The sequence below is a fragment of the Podarcis raffonei genome, chromosome 8, assembly GCF_027172205.1.
Source record: "Podarcis raffonei isolate rPodRaf1 chromosome 8, rPodRaf1.pri, whole genome shotgun sequence".
Lineage (NCBI taxonomy): Eukaryota > Metazoa > Chordata > Lepidosauria > Squamata > Lacertidae > Podarcis > Podarcis raffonei.
The window spans coordinates 48,187,909-48,212,273 of NC_070609.1; the positions used below are offsets into that span (position 1 = coordinate 48,187,909).

Here is a 24,365-nt window from a genome sequence, read left to right on the forward strand (position 1 = left end):
GAAAGTGAGAATTCAATACTGATTCTCAGATACAATAATTTCGTGTTGTGATGATGCACAAATGTTGCTACTATGCCCTACTAAGGTGGGGATATTTGTGCCATTACCTTCTTTATCATAACATTGTCAACTTCACATGACTTGCTGGGGAAAAGGTCTCCAGGTTCCAGAATTATATATTTTATATTAGGGCTCATCCACACTTTCTCTTGACCCTTATATTGATCATATTGTGTACTGATTAAATCCCCTGGGTCCAATAGCTTTTCTCGTCGTTCTGCAGCTGTGCCTTGTGAAAACCCGATCTTACCCGCTGAATCGGATCTTATCAGATGCGCAGAAAATCTGAAGAGAGATTTTGCTTAACAGAGTTTCAATTCAGCAGGTAAGATTGAATTTTCACAAGGCACAGCCGCAGAACAATGAGAAAAGCTCTTGGACCCGGAGAAATTAATCAGTACGCAATACAATCAAAATACAGGTCAAGTAAAAGTGTGGATGACCCCTTAGAAAGATTGGTGAAAACTCTGAAGACAGGATCAGGGGAGTCTGCAGGGAGTATCTTGGGCAGGGGAAGGAGGAGAAATGGGTCTGCTTGATCAGGCTCTGGGGTTCTAGGGCAGCGTGTGTTATATAAACCCTTGTCAAGTGCTTTCTGTTCAGGACATCCACCCAAGGTGCCCTTCCAGGGGGACAAAATTGGAGGCAGTGGGACAGGGAGAAGCTTAGCAGTTGTGGCTCACTAGGGTCTCCTGCTTTGGGGGAGAAACTGGCCAGCAGGATGAGTCTTTCACCACTGGATGGTGAGGGGCTCTTGAGCCAAAAGTGAGCATTGCTTCAGCAGCCGTGGCTCAGTGTGCAAATAGTGTCTGCAAAGGTACATAAAATATTCATATGAAATGCCAGGAAATGGAGATACATACGAAAAGCAAACTACCAGCCCTCCTCATCTCCTGTCACTGGAAGAAAAAAAAAAGTAATTCCTTTTTCTCCAAATTCTCTTTAACCCCCCCCCCAAAAAAAAAGAAATGAGAAAAAGGGAAAATGTATTTAAATAACAGTCAGGTTGTTATTTAAACTGATAACAACCAGGAAATTAAAAGTTAAGCCTCCCCGACCCTCCCTTCCTCTTTTCGGCACTTGTGCAAATCACAAAGGGACGCCGTCTCCTCCTGGCTTTCAATTTCCTGGCTGTTGTCATTTTCTGACACTGTTGTAGAAGGCAACCTTCATTCACGTGCAGTGGAGGGCACAGCACCTCTGAGTGTGTGGGGCGCTTAAAGGGGGGGCTTTAGCCCTGTTGCCAGTCTTCTGGGTTGGGGCCTTTTTGCACAAATTTGCTATCCTGGGGAAGCAACACCAAGCTCTTCAGGTGACCGAGGCTGGGTTTGTAGGTTAGCCCAGCTCCAGCCCTAGCAGAAACTACCCCTTTAGTCCTAAAGTAAAGCATAGATGTGGGTTAGCACCAGTGGAGACCACCTGCTGTTGCTCCTGGGGGACTTGGAATTGAGAGGACGGCCTGGAGCTAGAAATGGCATGCTCACCCCTGGGGAGCCAGTGAGGCGATGTAGCCCTGGGGTGCCTTGCCCTTTGTGCAACGGATAAGTACCTAAGCCGTGCTCAGGCATTTGCATGAACACACAAATTCTGCATCTTTGGGTGTTTGGCAGGAAGAGAGAACAGGGATGCTCATGCAAATCCTACACACACACACACACCCCAGCTTTGGTTTCCTAATGATTATGATTTTTATTAGGGAAATGGCATGGGGGAGGGAGTGTTAAACCACCCATTGTTCACACATTTTGGCCCTTGGAGTGATCCTAATAGTGGCACATTCCTCTGCTTGGTGTGCCTCCCCCTCCCCAGCCCAGAGGTCCAGCTGCACAGGAGAAGAAGCCTGAGCATGAGACCCACTCACATGCAGCCCGCAGCCATCAGCTCAGCCCTCTCCCGGCTGCACCTGACAGTTGGGGTGGTGAGGGAGCAGCTCCTCCATGTTTCCCTTCCTCTGGGTGGGCTGCGCTTGTTTTCCTTGGGTTCCCCCTGGGCACAGTTGTTGTTGTGTAGGCTACAAGGAGCAGCCTTTGGGTCGCGTTCTAAATTCACACCATGACGTCCCTCTTTTGGTAACAGATGACGAATGGGCTCTAATTTTTTTTCCATAACAATCCATAACTCTTCTTGTCCCAGGGCTGCTCAGCCTGGAGCCTCTCCCCCCCTCCCCTCCCTCCCTCCTCCCCATCCCCTCCCTCAGTCTATCAGCTCTCTGGCTTGTGGCAGGTGCCTCATTCTTTATTGCTTCGGAAAAACGAAGCCTCGGTTCTTATTAAGCTTGCAATATCTTAAATGAAATTCAGATTTATATGGGGAAATCGCGCTATTTGTAATATGAATCATCAACGTCAGTAATGCAATTTTAAGGAGCCGATTTCCCCTTCTAAGAATCTGTGAATCTTCATGGTTTTCCTTTTACCTGCTCTAAACAAAGGCTCGGCTGATATCACTCTTCACTGCTGTGCATAATTCCAATTCTGCAATGTGGGGGCAGAGTGGAGAAGGGGGGTGCTCCACATCTTCATTTTCTTTGCCTGTTTCTTTTTTCTGACCTGTGTGCATTTTGAACACGTGTGAGAGTTGCTTTGTGTAGATCATGGAAAGAAAGATCTGTCCACAGGTAGACAGCAACTGGGCAAGGGTTCATTTTATACCACAATCTTGTGAGCACACCCACTGTAGAATCGAAACCAGATATTTTTTCTCTTTCAAGGAACTGGGGTGCAGAATGGCTCACATTCCCACATTCCCTATGCAGATGGGCAGGTGGTGGTTGTGCTACAGTTTGCCAAAAGGAAGTGATGAGGCTGTGGGAGGGAAGGAGAGGGCAAATTCCCCTTGCAAATTGTTGCCGATTTTAAGCAGCTGGCCCACAGCACAATTTGGTCCTCAGAGATAGCCGTTCTCTGTTAATTTTGAGGCACCAGACCAGCATCCTTCTTCTTTAGGTTTCAATGAGAGGGGCAGAAATGGTATTTTATTTTATTTGTAATACATGGAGAATGGAGAGCAGCAGCCATGCCATAGGTTATCAAACCATAATGATTAGTGATACAATGAAATGAATTGGGTTTTGTTTTTGTTTTTTGCCAAATGTGTTGCAAACTCGATGAAAATGTTTCCGTTTCTGCCTTGGTGAATGTAATCAGAGAGCCCTTACTATTGCCAGTGCCTTAAGGAATGTCCAGTGAATAAATGAGTTGAAGAGGAAACAGCAAGAAGAAAGCAAATTACAGGAAGGAGGCTGCTGGGGGGGGGGATAATTTTAATTTCTTTGTGAATTTCCTTAACAATGGTGGCCTTTCCCGTTTTCCCAGCCTATGGCTTTGAAATGATAAAGCATCATAATAACAGTATGGCTGACTTTCATTGTTGCATCAGGGCCCTCTAGAGACTGGGGCATGTTTAACATTCCTTCTTCTGAAGGAGCTGATTTTATGAGCGTCTGAACTTCCTTTTGTTTTGTTCGCTTTTTTAAAAGTATGTTTCTGTTGTTCTTGATAGCTGAGACTCCCCCCCCCAAAAAAGATATTTTTTGAGTTTCAAACAGCAGAAAAAGGAAACTCAAAGGAGCTCACCCAATTCCCCATGGTATTATGTAACAAAATGACTTCAATTTATCCAGTCTTAAAAGTGGGGGCCAGATGCCTTCGTATTTTGCAATTCTTAGGGTTGATCATAACACACTGGACACGTCTTCTGTTTGTTAAGAGATTGTAAAGGATTTGTTGGTTTCATTAATCAAACATTTCATTAATCACAGATTAAAAATGTGGATTTCAAGTGGAGCTGCCTTCTGAAAATGTTCCAGCTTTGATGGCATGGTCACAAACCATCTGTATATATCTGTATAATTCAAATAATGCACTGAAGTTTATTTAGTTTGCAGAACCTTCAGTGATATTGCTAGCTTTCACCTGCCTTCAGAAATCCATTCAATCCATTAATTGGGCCACAGGCAGATCATATTTTAGGGGTTTGTGAGTGTGTGTCTCTGTGTTGGTTTCATCTCTTTCTAAACTGGTTTGTGTTTTTGCTGGGGTTATGAGTTGATTCAGTTGCATGTTCCATTGCCTGGTGGAAAAAATGGGATTGTGTTTCACTAATAAACACAGGACTAAAGATTATTTTTCCATGCTGGGCCTTTTCCTAAGTCTCCCTCTATTACAACAATTGTTTGGGGGAAATGAGCAGGGAAGACTAGGCAAGTATCTCCCTGGAGAGACAGAGACCACCAGGGACATTTCTCTACCAGGTTCCCAGCTAGTGGTGTTACAGGGCCAAGGAGGGTTACCCTCAGAAAAAGGCAGCAGCACCGCATAGGGCTGAACTGCAAGGATCTCAAAGACCAGCCTGCCTGCAGCGCAAGGGATGCAGGAGGCACAGGCATGACGCTAACAAATCACTCCTCCTAGCCCAGCCAGGCCCGACGGCAGACGAAAGCCTGGGTTGTGTGCTTGTGGATGCAGACCTCTTCGTGTGACCTTCTGCTAAATTGGATCAGGCTTTTCTTTTGTGGGCGGTGGCAGCAGAAACAACATTAAACTTGCCCATTTGATGAAACCTACACAGAGAGAGGCCATATTGGGATGCTTCTTTTTAAGAGAGCCTTTCATTGTATGCTGAATTCACGTCACCCTGTCAGTTTCCTGTATGATGGGCTTTCTACCACTATTATTTTTTTCGTATCAAATTGTAATTTTTCTGGTTCTCCATCTCCTTCCTCGTTCATTTGCCAGACCTTCCCTTGCTGCAGCCTGGGGCAGGCCTGACCCACCACCTCCATCGTAAGCTTGCAGCATTTGCAGTGCAATTCAGATTTCTAGGTTACGATTGCAAGGTAAACGGCAAAGAGGTCTTGGAAACGAGGCAATTGTGAGGGGGCACTTTTTGGCCTTGGTAGTTTCTGCTATGTGAATTACCTCCCACAGCTTTAAACAAAATGGGTGGGGGGAATCTGGCAACATGTTCTAATTAATAAAGGTATTTAAGCATCCCTTGGACCCATGCAGCGAGTCGTCTGAAGAGATGAGCTTAAAAGAAATCACATTAACACAGAGAGAAGAAAATAGTTTTTTTATACTTGATTTGCTGAGGGTTGGGGGGTTGAATGGATGCAACTAAACACGATCTGAGCTGTCACTTTGCAGCAGGGAAACAAAGATGCTGTTTTGGAATGTTACAAATGAGTCTGATGTTAGACACTCTGTAAACTGGAGCGACAGAGGGAACCATATTTGTAAGATGATTGGTTTATTAATATTTGGTAATTGGAGTCCATCATTTTTAAGGCATGGCAAACCCCAACAAACAACCTCTGCATCACATCAACCGCAGGAGCTTGTCATCTTACAGTGGGTGAGGGGCAGCGTGGGGGATCCAGGCTGTGCCTGTTTGGAGGTTTACACCCTCCTCCTCCTCCAATCCCCCACCTCATCTTTTCAAGAGAATGATTTTTCTCATAAACTAACATGTCAGACAAAGCATCTACATTAAAAAAAAAAAAAAATTTGGCGATACTCCACATGAACATTTGATGTAAACCCTGGAGGTGTATTCCCCAAGTACCTATTACCTCCGTTTTAGGGAAATTACATTAAATTATTAGTGACAAATTTACTTGTCTGCCAATGTGTTTTTCTGGAATTTTACTACAACATCAATACTTGGCTGTTTTATACGGCCCCTCATTTACCTGTCTTTGAAGGCAGTCACCCCTCTGGGAGTGCCGGCTGTCACTAGCATGCAGCTTGCAATACTCTTTCCGTTTTACATTCCCTGTTTTGAATTAGAGGGAGAAATGTGTAGGTTGCGTCAGGTCTTTCAGCTGTGGCTTGTGGCCTTCCCCTGGCTTCCTCTCATGGAAGGACCTGGATCGCTATTGGGAGGATCATGTCCTGGAGCGGAAAAATGAAGGGAGGTGATATTCCAGGAACTCCTGTGACTTTGCTTGTGCCTGAGCACACCTTCCTAGCCCAATGTCAAAATGCCAGCAGTTGAGGCAAAGGTCAGGCTGCGAGCAAAGGTCAAGTGCAGCATTTTAGAGCCCAATTAAGTTGCTATAAAGAACAAACCGTTGTTTGTGTGCTGAAAGCCTCTAGCAGAAGCTGGCCTGTAGTTTGTCCACAGGGAGACACCCTATTGTAGCCCACAAGAGGTTGCCCCCATCCGTAGCCAAATGTAATTCAGAACTGTACTATCTTCCATCTTTATGTCAAATTTAGGTTTGGATATTTTAATGCCAAACCTGTGCTTCTTCAGATCTTGCTCTTCTTTTGTATCTCCATCAACAGAACACCAGGATCACGGTCCTTGCTGGAACCTCTTCCTTCCCTCTTAACAAGCAGCCTCTTTTTAGGAGTAGGAAGAAGAAAGGTCTCCCAGAAAATACATTGGTACCATCAAGCTATCTTTAGAGGGAGAATGAACTTGGTTGGCAAATGAAGGTCATGCTAGCAGAGGCTTGGTCTTCCTTGGGGAAGTGCAGGTCTTTAACAGTGGCTCATATTAGCAAAGGTGTAACCAGTAATCAATATAGGTAAGTTGCCCTTCGTTCTGTACCAGTCCTGCTAATCTAAATGGGTTAGCAGTGGTCAAAGTGGGCTTCATCCCTTTCCTTTGTCAGAGCATGTTGTTTGCAAGTGACCAGTGTCTCCCCCCAGATTGTGAGGTCTGTAAAAGCTCTTACAGTGAGCACCCAGAGTCCTCCTCCTTTGTGCAGGTTGTTTCATTCGCATTCTCCATAGAGAAGATTGCACCGGATGAAAGTGATTGCGAACCAATCAAAAATAAGGGCAAGGTGGGTCCTCCTTCACTTAAATCTAGGCAGAATATCTCCCTAACTCCAAGCACTAAAATATGTGACTTCGCTCAGTTAAGATATTTGGAATTATTAGGACCAAATAAGAATCTGCCTGTGAGAACAAATTACAGCGGTGTCAGGATCTTGTGTCCTCCCTTTGCTGTGGTGGCTGCTCATTTTCTGCCGTTGATTGAGATGCAGGAAGACAATATCTGCTCATGGTGTCTGTGTGTTGTGTATCTGTGTACTGAGAGAGGAAGATAAATGCCTTTTCCAGGGACAAAATACATTGTCTTCTTTCTCCGCCTTCCATTTTCTGTGCATTTCACCTGGTTTTCCTCCTCCCTACACCCTCTTGGATATGGACTCAATTGTCCAATTAAGCCTGCAGCTCTTTCCCAGGCCGTCTACCTTATAAATTATGGCTAATATTATTACCCCCTCCTGATCTCCTGGTGAGGGAAAGGATGCCTTTGGCTCAGAGGAGGGAACGAAGCCCCTCTGCCTCTTGCTTGGCTCCTCACCTCTCGTGCAGCTCAAGATGGAGGGTTTATGATTAATACAGTTGATGCAGAAAATGGCCTATTGCATCATGGCTTCTCCTTCTCCTTCTTTTAAATATCTCACGCTTGCTGCACACAGTCTCTGAGCATCCGTTAGAGGGAAGTGACAGCCGGGCTGACCTTTCTCTTGGAATCACGTGTGTGTGAAAGAGAATTAGCATGATACAAGGACTGTTTAATGTGTTTTTACCTCCCCAGCTTCCCGTTTAGAGGCTGAGGCCAGCTACCTGCACCTTCAGAATTCCCTTCTAGCAAATACCGGGCCTTTACCCCTCTATCCTCTGCATGTCTCACGGTACTGTGGCCTCAAAGGACTTCCCTGGCCCATTTCATGTTCCCTAAAGGTCAAGCTAAACATTTTGCCTCCTTTTGTATCTTTGCTGACAGAGCAGGGGGTGGGTGGGAGCCCTATTCAACTGCTGTAACAATTTTTCGGCAGCCACATCGAAGGCAGTGTCAATGCAGGAAGGTGTTATGGCTTAAATTGGCTCTTTGGTGCAACTGGAGTCCATTGAGTGACAACTGTGGAAAGTCCACAAGGCTGAGTGGTGGTGTTTTTTCCAGTGCCCCCAATTAGTGCCATTAGCGAAACTCTAATACGCCTGGCGTGTACCTGCAACAGCTGTGGCTGATACAAAGCCAGCCAATCACATTATGCCCTTGTCAGCTCTCATTAGCCTGTGATCAATTTCCAGGATCTAAGGCCAACCTGAATGAAAAGTAAAAACACATTGTTACCACAAATTTCATCAAGTAAATATGCTGGATAAGGGAACAGATCAGCTGTGACCTCTTTGACATTTTCAAAATGTTTAAAAGCTGAAGTTAATACTTTCTGATGGGCTTTCATCTTGCGTTGACAATGGAGGGGCCTGGAGTGGTGACAGCCTGTGTCAAACGGGGCTGTCTTATCAAAAACAAGACCCCCTCCAGATTTTCGAAGCCAAATATTCTCATCTAAGATAATTGCATTTATATGTTTTTTGCTCTCTCGTCTCCCCACCCCCCGACATACACCTCAAAGTCTTCTGAGCAGCATCAACCTTTTCATTTGATGCTTCCCACACACACACGAAGAACAGGATTGTGTGTGTGTGTGTGTGTGAAGCATAAAAAATTAAAAGGTTTTATTGCTTAAAAGAAATGCAGACTTTTTCTGTGCCAAGCCAACCAGAAGTGAATATGGCTCAGTGTTACATTTTATCTTTGGGTGTCTGACTTGGGATTTTGTCACAGATGTTGAACGTTTCATCTTCCATGCGGGCTTTTTCAGGGATCACTCATTTGCCTGTCAACTGCTTCCTTTTCCATTTGTGTTCTTTGGTGGGGGAAGAAGACTGTGTTCTTTGCTGGGCATTACTGGTTAGAATTCCCTTCTAATCTTTGCTTCAGTGTGAATCTTTCTGTGGTTAGGGTTTACAAATTTGCTTCTCCCAGTTAATGATTGTTGTTGGCACTGGGAGATTTGCATGAACTGCAGTTCTGTGCTGGAGGACCTTAATGGGTTTGAAAGACATGCTTTTGCCTTGTATTGTGTGGAGAGGGGGATTTCCCTGGAGTCAAAGCTGGGAGAGCCTCAGATAATGCTGGGAAATTGTACTGTACTGCCCTCAATAACACTTTTGCTCCCTCCCTGTTGTTGACCACATTCATTCCGTCTTGTGTCCATTTTGCTTTCCTTTGACTATATTCTGTTTGGACAAAGTTGTTTTTTTACTCCATTTTTGCTGCATTGGAGTGACTGAATTTTTATAACAGATTAGGAAGAATGTTAAAAGATGTAGATAGAGCAGGTAGACAGGAGTTGCTACAGCTGAGTCTGGAGAGCAAATGGTACACAGGAACATAGGTAGTAGCTGCCGTAAACCAAGTCAGGCCTTTGGTCTATCTAGCTCACTATTGTCTTCACTGACTGGCAGCAGCTCTCCAGGGTTTCGGGCAGGGAGTCTCTCCCAATATTACCTGGAGGTTGAACCTGGGACCTCCTGCAAAACAGGTGATCTACCACTGAGCTGTGACCCCTTCCCCTTGTTCTGGTGAAAACCACTGTGTGTTAAAGACACAATTTCTAATAAACGGATGCATGGATTTACTATTCATTACAATATTTTTACCCTACATTTCAGTTTTCAAAACTTCCAGAGCGGCTTACAAATATGAATTGACAATTAATACAACCAAAAACTAAAACAGCAGGAGAGGAAATAATAAAACCAGCAATTGATAATGGAACTCGGAAAGGACTGAGTATTTTAAAACAGCTGGGTAAATAAATGGCATTTGTGTGGAACCTAGAAACAGAGATTTGGCACCAGCTGGAGTTTCCTTCACCTGTGTGGAGAGGTGGCCCCACATAGGCCTTTGCATGACCTAATGGTCCAGTCATTCACTGGTTGCTTTTACCCAGATACTCTTCTTTTTACCAAAAGAAGATGAATTTTCTAGGAAATGTTCTTCCATTTCTATCTCAAAGGTGTGGGGATTTCAGGAAAGCTGGAAGAAGCAAAAGTGCAATGTTGGCATAAAAGTGAGAATAACTCAGCCAGCTGGTGGTGGAGAGGTGAGCCCAAAGGCAGGCCTACCTTTGGAAGGTGTTATCAGAGTGAGCTCCCCAACCCCTCCGATTATTCCAAGTGCCCTGAATATCTATTGGAGTGTTCTGCTTAACTGCAGCTAGTTGAGGATTAGGATAATTCCATGTGGGCTGCCGGAGAACCAGGCAGAAGGGCTTGCCACTTGAAGGCCAGCCTCCGGTTCCTCCTCTCTCTAAAGTTTGGCAAACAGCTGAGATTCACTTGATCTTTGCTCTTCTCACATATTACATGTTGAGGTTTAATTTTTGGTTTAATTGATCCTCCTCTGGCAGCCTCTCCCTCCCCCAGAGTCCTCCTTCTTTTAATTCAACTTTTCAGGTTTTGCTGACAACATAGTTCACAAATTAATAGTTCCTTTAAAACCTTTGCCTCCTTTTCATTTTCTTTCAATATAGATGCCCTTTCTTCACCCTTATATTCTTCTTTTATCTTTTGTGCAATTTGGTTTTCTTTCCTTTCCCCCACTTGACTGCCTTGTCTTGTGCAACTCTTTTGACTGATTTTGGCCTCAGATTCCCATTAGTAATGAGGGGGAAATTTGATGCACTTTGTATTTGCCTAAATCTACCTAAGCCACATTTTCTGAAACAATACAGGTACTAAAACACAACCAGCCTTCAAAATTTGCACTGCTCCGAATTTTGCAGTGCAGTTTTCCAGCCAGGTAATGTGTAAAAAAAATCATATATTTATGAACGCAATATACATAATATGCATTATATTAGGTAATACTGTTACATGAAAATTTGGATATTTATCAAAATTGTACAGATATTTGTATGTTAGGAGAAATTCACACTAAAATGCTGATGAATTTTCCATGAGGTTTTTTTTAAAAAGTGGAAACTGATATGGAAATGTGGAGAACTGAATTTAAGATTGGAAAATTAGGATGAGCTTAAATCAACAGATTTGCCCACCCTGTGATTCCCACCCACCCAAATAACACATATTTATTTACATGCCAGGTGCCCCTCTGCAATCAGTTATACTTAAAAGTGTTTACTAAGAGCTGCATCACTTTGAGTTTTATGCTGTTCTCTTGAAAAGCAAAGGTGAAGCTTTTTCTATTCAGCAGCCTTCAATTTTAAATGTTTGAATTACTTTAATTTTGGACTACAAAAAAACTATAGTGCATAGAATTAAAAAGCACTTTATAAACCAAAAGCTGCTCTGGAAATGGGCAATGCTGACATTGTAATGCTGAACAGAGAAACAATGATTCCAACATTTATTTAATAGCAGTAATATTCCCCCCCCCCTAACAGGCTCAAATAAATAAAGAATTGTGCAGGTTGTCCATCTAAAAGAAATTGCTAATGTTTCTTGGACATTTCCAAGCAAAATAATCAGAACAAGTTAGCAGCTACATTTGGCCAAGGACCGAGTGCAGGATTTCCGTGTTCTCGGAAGCTGTATCGGAGGCGGTGTCCTTCACAATAGCCTCCCACAGATGTCAGGGATGGAGAAGCTGATTCAGCCTTTGACAGGCGGAGCAAAGAATGCTGTAGTATCTTTTATTTATTCAATTATCCACCTGCACATATGGGGAAATAACAGAAAGCTTCCAAAGTTCTTTTGAAATCGTGACGTAAATAAAAGCCTAAGAAATATCACAGGAGGCTGATCTGTTGCTCTCAGATCAGTCTCCGCATGTCATGCAACGGCACGAAATGGAGACCACTTTGTGCAAAGCAGATCAAGACTTCCAGGAATCTGTGCTTGCCGCCCCCCCAATTGCTTGATATCAGTTTGCACCCTGAAGATTTTACCTGTGAGGGGCCCAGTAGTTCACAAGCACCAGGCCAAATTTTGTGCTTTCTGAGGCTTGTGAATCTGAACTGCAGTCCCCCAACCCACTCCAAACAGCCAGATGTTTCTTCTGGGTGGCTGCTCCCAGACTTTGGAACTCCCTTTCTACAGATGCTGGACTAGCTCCCTCCTTGTCTTTCCATTGGCAGTTGAAGACTTTTATTCCAACAGGAACTGACTTTTTATTATTATTAAGTAAAGTGTTTCAGTAGTGCTGTTCTGTTTTTATTATCTGTCTTTTAATAGAATTGTTTTTATATCATTTTAATTCTGTTAGATTTTAATTACTTTCTAACAATTACCTTCTATATGTTAACTTTTTGGGGTTTTTTTATCAGTGCTGTTTTGATTTATGTAAGCTGCCTTGAGTTGTGGTTTGGGGAAAAGGTGGGATATAAATAAATATAGTAGTAATAATAATTGGTCAGTTTTGCTAGGCAGCAGGATCATACCTTGTTTGTCCTGTATGCCACAGAGATGACACCCTGCCTGATTCTATGTGGTTTATCAGATAGCAAGGTGTTTTCAGGTGGAGCCTTCCAAGGGAGCCACAGGTATGTGTCTCTGTGGTATTTGCCAGTAGGTACACCTTTGAGGGTTACGACCATAGAGTTAGAAGTCACTTAGAAGAGTCCAGCATCTCCCAAGGAGGCTGTAGGTTCCACTGTCAAGCCGCTTGTACAGTTTAGAAGGGGCTCCTAATGCTTAGCCCAAATCTGATTCTCTGCCATTAGTTTCACTCCTACCTTCTGAAGCTGAGAGTGGAGGGAGGAGAGTTATTATGACATACATTCTGAAAGCCAAAATAGTTCTCCTTTGCAGGGATGAGGGCTGCTAAAAATGCATTTTCAGAACAAATGCGTGAGGATTCCTGTTTTTAATTCTGAGGGATGCTTTTAAAAAAATTAAGTGCAGATTCTGCCCCCCCCCCACAAACATTGCTTCATACATGTTTGTTTTTAATATTATTATTCTATTATTCTTGTTGTTGTTGCACTGTATTATCTGCCCTTCACCTTAAGGTCCCAGGGTGGGTTGCAACAATTTAAACATAATAATATTAAAAACAGTTCTAAAACACCTTAATATTACAAAAATAAGATGGGCCCTAAAAATTTACATCTCATATGTCAACCCTCAAAGTAAAGAAGAATGTCTTCCTTGCAAGGAAAAGAACCAACAGCTTCCTAATACTATTATTTTATAGTTCTCCACGCTATATATATAGCATTGCATGCAGGATTTATATCATATCATGTTATCGTGTGTGAGGCATACACACAGTGTGCCTGTTCTATTGTGATTGCACATGGCAGGAAGTCACTGCCAAATGAGTCTACCTTCCTGACCCATGGCAAACTGCACCTGGAACTTGCAGAACTTGCCTTATACAGAGTTGGACCCCTGGTCCATTTATCTCAGTATGGTCTACACTGACTGGCAGCAATGGCTCTCCAGGGTTTCAGTCATACCTGGAAATGCGAGGGTTTTGAACCTGGGGTCTTCTGCATGCAGCTCTACCTGGGCTTTACCACTGAGCTATGACCCTTCTCAATGGATGTGACTTCCATGTAAACAATTTACATTGGAGTGAATCTGGCCAAAGAAAATCAGCACTGCTGGAAGAAGGAAGTGGTGGTGCTCTTGAAGCAAACCCTGCACTGCAGGGATTCAATTATCTATCCACTTCAGTTCTTCTCCCTGTTTTTCATTTTTCCATTCTTAAACTCTCCACATTTCTCAGCAAATCACAAAATTTGTTTCAAAAACATCCTCATGAAAGTTCTTCAGCATTTCATTGTGAATTTCTAATTTTGCATTTTTGTATGCATTTTTTACTAACGTGCATTTTTATATTATTTTTGCTAATGCATTTACCGGTACTTTTAAGCACACTTTCTCCTCAACTATGCAATTTTGTAGACACAGGTTGGGGGAGAGCTGCACTGCAAAATTCAGAGAGGTGTGAATTTCAATGGTTGGTTGTGTTTTGGTTCTCATATTATTTCAGAAACTTCAAATATAATAGATTCACCTTGAAATGTCAAATTTTTCTCCACCCCCCTCCTTATCCCTCACTCTCAAAGTGTTAATTGGGTAGATTTCCCAGGCACTGTATGCACAAACCTCCTCCCCTAAATGGGACCTCTGCAAAATTAGACCTCTGTTTCAAATGGTGCTGTGCTGGACAAGAATGGAAACCATCAAGTGTCTCATGAGGATGACCTCCCATTTAAGCTGCCCACATTTAGATGTTAAAAAGTGTTAAGAGGAGAAAATGCTTTTTTTAATTTTTAAAAGCAAGATAAGCTCTTTTAATGTGCTCTCTTAACTATTTAGCTCCTAGTGCCACTTTTTGATTGCTTCTTAGAGGAATTTCTAAAGAGCACGATCCTGGATTGACCACCTTCTGCTTGATAGTGGTGTGGACAGAAGTGCAGAAATTGCAGGTGGGATTGTGTGGAGAGAATGTTGTCCAAGAAAGGTGTGCTGGAGTAAACTCATGGCATGCAATTTGCAAAATGAGAGCAGGTGGGGGCATGATCCAGGAAGCAGTAAACAAAAAGACTCTTCTGCAACACGTTTTCCAGCAACCACATCCCTCTGTACACCTCCCACACATATCTTGCTTTCTCATTGCATCACATGGAGGTTTCGGAGAGGGTGGCATGAGAAGGCAAATTCATTATGGCTTTTGCCTTCCATCAAGGGTTTTTTGTGGTTTTTTTTTTACTGTTCTGTTCTTAAGCATTTCTGAGCTGCGCAAACATTTCCAAGCCCTTTCTTTTTCTTTCTCGGGGGTGGAAGTTTTATTGGCATTCATGGGTGGATAGAGACCTGCAGATCAATAGACACATGCTATCCAGGTAGTCAGAGAGAGATGTACACCTACAGGATATACTGTATATCACACATCCCTTAAAGATGAGCTGCACTGCTTTTTAAATAATAGATGCTTGAGAAGCCAGATTATTAACTGGAGATGTGTGCATAGATTTCAAAATCCATCCCTACAACACCTTTAAAGGGAGGCCAGTCAGAGCTTCTCCCAGTCACCTGTGGAGATTCTCATGCTAGGCTGGAGGGGGCACAGAAGAAGCCCTAGCCTGATGCAAGTGAGTGAGGAAGGGCCTTGCAAAGAAAAGCGGTTGAAGAGAAAAGAGGGCAAGCATTTTGACAGGTTTTTAAAAACAACAGTAACAGAATATTGTCCCTTGGGGGAAAATCATATATCAAAACCTATATCAGGAATAAAGAACTATCTGCACAGCTGCTTTCACCCTGAACTTGGCCTCTGACCCTGATTCTGCAATGACTTACAGCTCCTCCTCCAGTAGCAAAATTAAGCAGACATCTCTTTACAAATAGTGCCTGCTACATGCATTTCACTCCACATTTTGACTCTGCTTAGAGTGGAAATCCAGGCTAAAGTCAATATTCCATTTGTATCCCCTCTTTCTTCTACTCCGTATGTTTGTGCCAGTTGCACCCAACCCAGGCACTAACAAGACCCACACCTGCTTGGCTGTGGCCAAGACAAGACGTTGCATCCTGTGCCTTTAGGCCCCCCAACACTTCCTTAGCATGGGGATTTCTACTTTCTCTTAAGTGTCCTCTTCATGGCTGAAGGGAAAGCAGAGACGCTGGGAAGGTCTCCGATCTGAGGCCACCACCTTCTTTGCAAGACCGTTGATCTGCAAATGCCGCTTTGCTGCAATGACAACAGATCCATAATCAATTCTTACTCACTACTCAGGTCCTTGGTGGTCGTCCCAAGGCCTGGAGTGCTGGCTAAGGGGTAAATATTTGACCATGGCCATAGTGACCCTGCATTAATTAGCAGGGAAATTCAGGGCTTTACCTCTGATGGAATCACAATATTGTTTTTGCAAGTTTATGAAGGCTTGATTGATGTGAGGCCCACTGATTCTTTAAAGGATTAAATTGTATGTACAGGGCCTGCCTGTCATTCCTTAAGCAGGAACTGAAAAGAGGGGGAATGAAATAAAACAAGAGGATATATGCCTTTTAAACATGCTGATACTTCCAGGCTGACCAGGACTTTGGAAGACTTTGGAGCTGATGAAGCTAAACCATGTGTATACAGTGGTACTTCTGGTTACGTACTTAATTCGTTCCGGAGGTCCGTTCTTAACCTGAAACTGTTCTTAACCTGAAGCATGACTTAAGCTAATGGGGCCTCCCGCTGCTGCTGCGCCACTGCTGAACGATTTCTGTTCTCATCCTGAAGCAAAGTTCTTAACCCGAGATACTATTTCTGGGTTAGCGGAGTCTGTAACCTGAAGCGTATGTAACCCGAGGTACCACTGTACTTTTCTTATTTCTATATGGGACTGCCTCTTAGGCATTTGGGATTGATTGAGGAATTTCACATATTTTTCCAGCCTTGGGGAAGAGCCGTTTTGGGTGTCCTATGGCGAAGTGGTGACAGAGTGCACTTATCAGGAGCCCACCCACTCCATCTGGACAGCAACATCGTTTTCAGGAGTGCCAGAGAAACAGCCACACCTGGCCCAAGAGAGGTGCTCTGCTGGGACACCTTGCAACAACACACAAGGGGCTGAGGCCAAGCTTGCGTGTTTCAAGATGTGTCACTTTGGGCCCCTAGAGGTGCAGCCCTGTCCAGACCTACTTGGGATTAATGCAGAGAGGCTTGCTTCCAAGTAAGCAAGCCTAGGATTAGGCTGCACCACAGACTTTGTAGAACTCTTCCCACCCCACAACATGAAAGAGAGTGGGAGACAGGGTTCTCTTGCACTGAGCTCCATGTGCCTCACCTGACACTACCCCAGAGGGTATCACTGGGGGTGGGCAAATCTGTCAACTTCCATTTTTTTCATTTTCCCATTGTTTAGTTCTTTGCATCAATTGGTGATTTATTTATTTTTTAAAGAAAACAAAAATTTTCTTCAGTGAAAATTCTCGTTTTCTCATCAGGATTTTGGGAAGAATTTCTCCTGGTATGTGTATATTTTGCCTCATATACACATGTGTGCAAAGCAATTTTCTCTAATATAATGCATTTGTGTGCAGACTTCTCCCAAGTTGCACACATGACTTGGCTGCAAGGCAGCATTGCAAAATCTGGAGATTTGTGAATTTCAAAGGATGGCTGCATTTCAGGTGCTGCATTGTGTCAGAAAGCGCAGATTAAGTGGGTTTGCCTTTAAATGCAAACTGAGTTTAATTCCCCACCCCCTAGTATCAGAAGAGATTGTTTCAGTGCAACCGCCAGAAATGTCTCAAAATTTCTCATCCTGCTTCTATGATGCACCCCCCCCAGCTCTCTCCTCCTTTCTCCCTGTGCTGCTGATGCCTTCCCTTCTTTCCTCCTCCAGTCTCCTTTACCAGGCGAATCCATCCAAAGCTGAAGGAGCCGCTGGAGGGGCCTGATTGGAGGTGGGAGAGCAGAAAGGGGCATATTCTCTCCCCTTTCTATCCATGGGGCAAATGCTGTAGTTCAGTTGGTTCCCCCCACCCTGGACCTTTAGGCTTTAAAAACTATAATTTCCCTGTAAACCTGTTAAGTTGAGAAATGGCCTGTTCCTATAGAGTCCACGGCGCATAATGAATCAACCCCAATAAAAACCTAAAAGGCACAATAAAAGGAAAGCAAAACTCAGCGTGGTCCCTGCCGGAGCACTTGGCGCTTGCCTCCCCTTAAGTAGCTGTTTAAAATGTACGCCCGTCCAGGACGAGAATTACAGTGGCTTGGATTTACGGTTGCCAGGGCGCCTGCTTGGGAGCATGAGATATGGCCAGGGGTCCCCACCCGTGCCAGGGGTGAGCTCCCCCTGACTCAGGGGCAAGGGGGGGATGGGAGCTGAATGTGCCTTTAAAAGCCACTGAGGGAAAAGGGTTTGTAATAGAACAGCAAGCACATCGCTATCATGGCCTGACATTTCACCCGAAACCTATCAGAGGGAAAGGAGATGGAGACTCTGAACTGCAAGCAGAGAGAAGTGAACTTTCCAGAAGCTCCACATTTTTGGAAAGCAACAATGAGGGCAGGATCACTCTGCTTCCATTAGGCAGCCCAGCTCTCTTTGCATTTGCCGCTCTTTCTGAGCTGTACGGTGGAGCTTATTTGGGGACACACACTGCAAAAACATATTTTCCATCAGGCCTTTCACTTTTACTTATCTGTAGCCTTTTTGCATGCGTGGGATGTTTAATTCGAGGGTGGTTTTTTAAAAAATAGAATTGTATTTTACTCTTTTTTTAAACGCTATTTTCATGTATGTATGTGTTTGCTAAAATTATTGTAAGTTCCTTTGCGTTGCTGTGGCAAATTGTTGACTAATAAGTTTAATAAATAAAATAATAATAATAATAATTTAGAAAGATGTGTATAGCACCCAGCAACCTCTAGGTAGTGCATGAACAGCAGGCTGTGCTTTTTTGCTGCCCATTCCTGCAGCTGAGGGATGGCAGTGATCACCATTATCATTATGATGATGATCAGTGCACAATTGTAGAAGGAACATGGGAAAATCTGACACAGGAATGATTAAAAAGTAGCAAGATATGCATGACTTCTTAGTCACCAACACAGAATGCGACAGCCAAGAAAATCTTGGTACAGGTATGCTGAAGGAGAGGAAGAATCCTTTCCATGGTCACAGGACAAAAGAATGTTATGTTCAAAAGAGTTAGCAGGGCAAGTGGACAGGGATGTGGCCTGGCAGGGAGGAGAGGAGTTCAAGGGCAGAGTTTAGTTTAAACTCTGGTTGCCGTGTTCTCTATTTACACATTGTAAACTGCCTTGCCCCTTAGGGAACAGCAGATCATCATCATAAATAATAATATTTAATAAAAATAACTAGTACTGTATCACACACTCTGGAATATACCTATAATGGAGAGAATTACACATAATTTCAACAAGGCCTAAAACCTCCAGACACATTTTATATGATTTGGCATTCCTTTATTATATATAGAATGAAGCCATCATTTTCAACCCTTGTCACCAGCCTGGCAAATCTGGAACTATACTTGATAATCAAATAATGTTGATAGTCTTTTCATGAAGACAACATTTATTCTCACTTTTTTTCTTTTATGATTTGGACTTTATTTTAACTCACATGTAACTGTGCTTATTGTACATGCCCATTTTACAGTTTTGTTTTTCATGTTTTAATTTTCCTCTGTTATAACTGTTCTCTGCGTTTTATATAAATTGTAAAATGGAGGGGGGGAAACAGCAGCTACTAATAATTATTATTTCCTGGTGGGAGAAATGCTTTGCCAAAAGTGGTGTTTTCACCCTTAGGTAAATTGTTGTTTGATTTCACTTCCAGACAACCTGTTTACTGAGTGTTCATCCCGATTCATTTGCAGGGAGATTAAATGAGGCTGGCTATTTAATTTGTTGCTTCTCTTTCATTTGTGGGGAGATTAGATGATGTTGCATCAAAGCAAGTGTTATTCCTGCATTTTCCAGTTTGCTTTTCATTTTCCTCCTTAAAAGTCTGATCTTTGGGGAGGCTGATTTCTTGCACAAGACTTCCTGAACAACTGTAATAACGCAATCTGAATTTGCCAGTATGTGGTTGAATCACACCTGAAAACAGTGACTGGATTGTCCTCATCAAGGAGGACAATTCCGTTGGTCCAGCCTGGGCTGCATTAATGCAGATGGCTACTGTGCAGAAGGATGCAGGGCTTGCATGTGAGGTGCTCCTTGCGGAGTGTGCCCTAGGCTGGTTTAGCTGCTTGTTGCTGCCATGGGTGCTGGCAGCCGTTGCCCTTTTCTGCAGGTTTTCGTGCTAATCAGGGACCACCCTCCGCTAGCTTTATATGATGTTTAGGAAGGGAATTGCCTTTTGCATTGCAGCTGACCAGGGAAATAAGAGAATTTGCAGAAGAAGAGGAGGGAACCCCGCTGCAGACAGTATTCCCTCCTCTTTTCTGTGTCTGAATTTCTGTCTGAAGGCTGGCCATGGAAAATCAGAGAGAGAGAGAGAACTGGCAGAATCTGATGCATAAAGAGAAAGCAGAGGTTTACCATCCTGAAGAACAACAAGTGTCTTTATTGTTATGTTATTTGTGAAACCTTTGATGTGAGGTTGCTTGGCGGATGCAGTGTCAAACTTTCCCCCTTTCCTGGCAGCCAGCTTCTCGCCTGGTGCTGCTGCAAGGGGATGTTCTGGGTTCCAAATGGCAACCAGTTAATGGTGTCAGTCAGCCGAGTTGCCAGCACAGCTGCTGCTAAGAGAGGCGGCTGGGCTGCCTCTGTGCACCACATCAGGCTCCCTCTTTTTACTGTGGCTCATCTTCTTTTCTGTCTTTCTCCCTGTGAAGTGACCCCTTCAACCCTGGGCTTCTGCTGCAGCCAGCCGAGCTTTGGCCTGCTTGCCTTCTCATGAGCAGCCGCCTCTCCCGTTAGACTAAGCTTGGGATGAAACTCCAGGGGGCTTGCCCTCGAGACCATGTCGTCCACCCCGTCCATTTCCCCCTCTAATCCTTTGTGCCGATTTGGAAATCTTGTGAACCTGCTGCGGAGCCGCCTTTATGGCAGGGGAAATATTGTTCCACGCAGTTCTCTTCGTTAGATCCTCACCAACACAGCTCCCAGTCCTCCCCCTGGGAAATCTTGACCAGGAACAGGGGGCAGTTCTCTGCTTTCTCTAGATGAGAGGATAATTTTGACTTTATTTCCCCCCCTTTTCTGAAATGGTGCTTGTGGTGAGATGCGAGGAATCCATGCACGTGGAAGCAGACTTTAATAACATTTAAAAGAGTAGGCTTGTAACAGTCAGCTTAAAATAGCCCTCAGCTGAATTTTTTAAAAAAAATATTGATAACCAAATATGCAGGGAACATTAGTTACCACCCCCAATTTAATAGATTTTCAAATACACACACACACACATACACCCATCATGGGAGAAATTGCTTCTCTTATGAATCCTGTTTTTATTTTGTACAATAATAGATTTGGCAAATTGTTCTTTCTACTCCTTTTAACTGTCTGATATTTAAGCATGTGTGTAAAAAATCAGAAACGTTTTTTTTTTAAAAAATGCATTTATAATTGTTCAGAATTGCCAGTAACGTTTAATAACTATCAACAATTTCTTAATTGTTTCTTTAGAAAAGCCACCCTTCAGCATGTCAGTCTAAATAGCATCAAAAGAGGCTTTTAAAGAAATCACAAAAATTAAGCTGTTTAACATCTTTTTTCAGATAATACTGATTAGATTAGAGATAATTATTCATCTTAATTTCACTAAAGGGGAAAAAATTACTCCCTTCATTGCTTCTAAATGAAATTACAGATCAGTTTTTCTACAGACATTTCTTTAGAGGAAAAACAAAGCATGCTTACAAATGCCTTCAGAAAGGGAAGACAGACATTTATGTTTTCTCTTAGAATGTCCTTCGTTAAAATCTTCAAACTTTTTAATTCTGTTCTGATTCTTTTTCTGCCAGAAAATGCCTATATGGATGAGGAATGGCAGGTAACCACTGCACTGTTAGGACTGGTAATATTAAAACATCATATGGGCTTGCAACATGTTCTTCCAATTTCTTTCTTTTTTAAAATGTCTCCATATAGATATAAATATATAAAACCAAACCATTTAAAACTAATGGCAATTTCTGTCAATTTGCATTTCTCCCATTAATAGAAAAATGCACTCTCCTGAAAATCGGAAAGGGTTTGGCCAGCGTAAGTACTTTAAAAAAGAGTTCTTAGTTGGGGCTTTTTGTCACATTGTAAATATTTCAAATGAAGTCTTTTAACACCAGAGTGAATAAGGCAGAAAATGAACTCCCCCCCCCCTTAAGAACAGAAGGAAGGCTGCCTGCCTGCCTGTCCGTCCGTCCATCCGCCTGCCTCCTCCCTTGCTCGCTTGCAAGCGGGGATCCAGAATACAGCTGAGAAGCCGTAGGTACTATTAGGAACATTAGAGATGTCATTTTCCGCATTATTTTAATGGAAAGCTTACTTTTTGGTACAACAAGTCCTTTCTGACATGATATAAATGTTTTAAAATAAAAAGACATTGAGGGGATCAGAAAAACATTTTAGCCTTAATTATTCATAAATAGCTACCTCAACTCCATTTTCACAAAATGTCAGTTGACCAAGAAACATGCTTATTTTGCATGAGAAAAAAGAATATTTGTGCTGTAAAAGGATGCTAAATCAATGTATATTTAACTTAAAATGAAATTTGCAAATAAGAGACAACCGTCTATCACAGAAGTGCATTAGCTGGGCAGGGCAGGCCCGGCTGGTGCAGAGAAGCCAAGGTTAACCCTTTCGGGGGAGAATACCTGCAGGGCTTCCTAAAAGCTGCCTTGGGGGCAGGGCGTTTAGCAGCAAGAGCTTGAATGGCAGCAGCAGTCCTGGGTTGTGCAGAACAGCCCCATCTGGCTGCAGAGTCCCTGCCTGAAGAAGGGGGGGGTAGAATCAAGGGTCAACCAAGGGTCATCTAGTCCAACCCCCTGCAATGCAGGAAGAGGTGCGATGGGATTCCTACGCACTTCTCGTGCCCAAGGAGTGCTTTGTTCTTGTTAACTCTGTCGATTAAGGGTAATAAAAGAAGAGTTTGAGGAGTTTACAGGCGGAATGAATGTTCTTCTCGTCCTGACACACACACAGCGCCCCCTCCTCCCCCTCCCCACCCCCATCCATCTTGCGGTTTTTTTCCTCGGGACCTTCCGTGGCTGAAGTGCGTGTTTGTGTTTCCAGGTTCCGTTGGCAGACCTAATTTCAGAATCCATAATGCATGATTTTGAAACCAATTTGTTATTGTAATAAAATAATTTTCGGGATGCAGGGAGGTCCTGGAGAGGCTGGTGTTCAATTATACATGCACTGCGGCCCGGCGCCTGGGCTGCGCGCGGCGCGCAGGTGGATCTCCCGGTGACCTTGGCACCGGCGAGGGGAGCCTGGAATAACAATCAAAGTCGGGGCTGGAATTCTGGCCGTTTCCAAATATTAACAACTTCTGTCAAAGAAAGCGCTGATTTCAGCACTTATGGTAATAGCAGAGGCATCGGGATCTCTCTTTCAGAGAACCTAGAAAGGGAAGAAGCCCCGATCTTAATAGGATTAAAAGCCAGGCTCTTTCCCCCCACCCCCTTTTATTTTAAAAATGCTAATTTGTTTTCCGCGTTTTGTCCTTTCTCTCTGGCTTTGTTATTCAGGTCATCGCCAGCAACCCGATGAGCTGCCGGAAAGCAGCCCACAGGGAAGGCTTCTGTGAAAAGCCCCACAGCAGCGCCCCCCCCCCCTCCACGCTGCCCCCCCCGGCTGTTGCAGGGAGAGGTGCAGGAGCCTCCTTCCGCGCGCGCGGGCTGCTCCGCGGTTTGTTCCGCTCGCGAATTGGCGCGTTAATTAAAACAGCCTGGTCCGCCTGTGACCCATCTTAGAGAGAGATGAACTGATCTCGCCTCAGAAGTTGGGCTGTGAAATTCAAGAGTCGCCTCTTGGCACCTGCCCGTCCGTAATCTGCTTATCTGGCAGGATTTCCCGGGTGCTCCGCGGCTGCTGTCCGTGCAGAACGGGAAGCGGGCGGCGGGGGAGGGGGGAGGCAGAGCAGGGACTCTAATTCACCGTGTAATTTGTTCGGAGATTCCTTTGATAGGTCTGAAAGTGGAAGCATCCTGCCGAGGACCCAGGCCTTGCAAAGGCAAGCCACTTGGTTGCCTGCGTGGGGGGAAGCGGGGGAGGGTGTGTACAAGCCCCCCCCCCCAGCAGGACCCTCCCATGAATAGCCATCCGCCATCAGCAGAGCTCTTCTGTGAGATGGCATCTTCATTGAATGAATGAGCCGCTTGAAACGTTACTTGTATTGTGGGGGTGGGATGTTTGTCCTCAGCCCACCTCAACCCCCCCAGCTGAATGTCTGGGGTGTCTGGGTGGGGGAGAACATGCATTTCGGTGCAAGCTATTTGTTGCATCTGAGTCCTGCCCAGGCTTTGAGCCTCCCCAGCTAACCAGCGGAGCAGCCACTCCCGCCCCCCCCCCACGGCCCTTCCAAAGGCACAAAGGAGCAACCGAAGGAAGACTGAGCTCCACACAGCCAGGATGAGAAAGGATCAAAGGCAGAGAGGGATGTTTCTAATGCGTGTTAGTTGAGTTGTATACATGGTTTTCGAAGGAAAGGAACATAATGGAATTTAGTTATCTCTTCCCAGCTCCACCCCACCCACCAAAAAACCACCACTTTTCAGGCAGGGATTCTCAGGATTCCAGGCACATTTTCCTGATTTCCAAAGGGGTGTGATTTTTGGAAGCCATAACGGATCCTGGGGTTTTTTTTCCTCCTTTCCCATTCCCTACATTTAATTTTTAGATGGTTTTCCTGATATAGAAAGCAATAGATGCACATTCTTGCATGTGTGTCTCAGAGACCCTGGCCTTCCGTACAGCAGCACATTTTTCAAAAAATAAAAATAAAAAATTGCATACACTGTGGGGTGGGATGTGGGGTGTTTGCTTAGGGCAGGGGTCAGCAATATTTTTCAGCCATGGGCCGGTCCACCATGTGG

The 24,365-nt window shown here is 44.0% G+C and overlaps 1 long non-coding RNA gene across 1 annotated transcript in view; it reads left to right on the forward strand.

Annotated features, from left to right (window-relative positions):
• Window positions 1–24,365, forward strand: part of LOC128419320 (uncharacterized) — a 63,382-nt gene that overhangs the window by 30,352 nt on the left and 8,665 nt on the right. The window lies entirely within an intron of this gene.